The sequence below is a fragment of the Myotis davidii genome, unplaced genomic scaffold (genome assembly GCF_000327345.1).
Source record: "Myotis davidii unplaced genomic scaffold, ASM32734v1 scaffold72, whole genome shotgun sequence".
In the NCBI taxonomy this organism is placed as follows: domain Eukaryota; kingdom Metazoa; phylum Chordata; class Mammalia; order Chiroptera; family Vespertilionidae; genus Myotis; species Myotis davidii.
In genome coordinates this window covers 6,559,888-6,560,287 of record NW_006284618.1, presented here as the reverse complement: position 1 = coordinate 6,560,287, position 400 = coordinate 6,559,888, and positions in this window count along the sequence as shown.

Genomic DNA, 400 nt, shown 5'->3' with positions numbered 1-400 from the left:
TGTGCCTTGTAGGATGTTGGCAGCATCCCTGGCCCCCACCCAGCAGATGCCGCAGCCAGCACCCCACACACACACTCAGGATGGACACACGTCGCCTCAGACACTGCACGACAGCGCGGGGCCCGAGCGGGAAGAGCCGGGACGCGGCCAGGAGGCCTCACCGTCCCATTCGAAGCCACATGTTCTCACATCTGAGGCTCGTTAAGTAAGTGCTTCTGCTTGTGCAGTATGCAGCTGATCAATGTTTCTCATCATTGATCTCCCCCCCGCCCAACTTCCTCTCTCTGAAATCAATAAAAATATTTTTTAAAAAAAGAAGAAGAAGAAGAAGAAGGTAACGGATCTCTTCCCAGGGCCGCTCGGAGACTCGGATGTTATATTCCTTCCTTAGCGGCTGGAC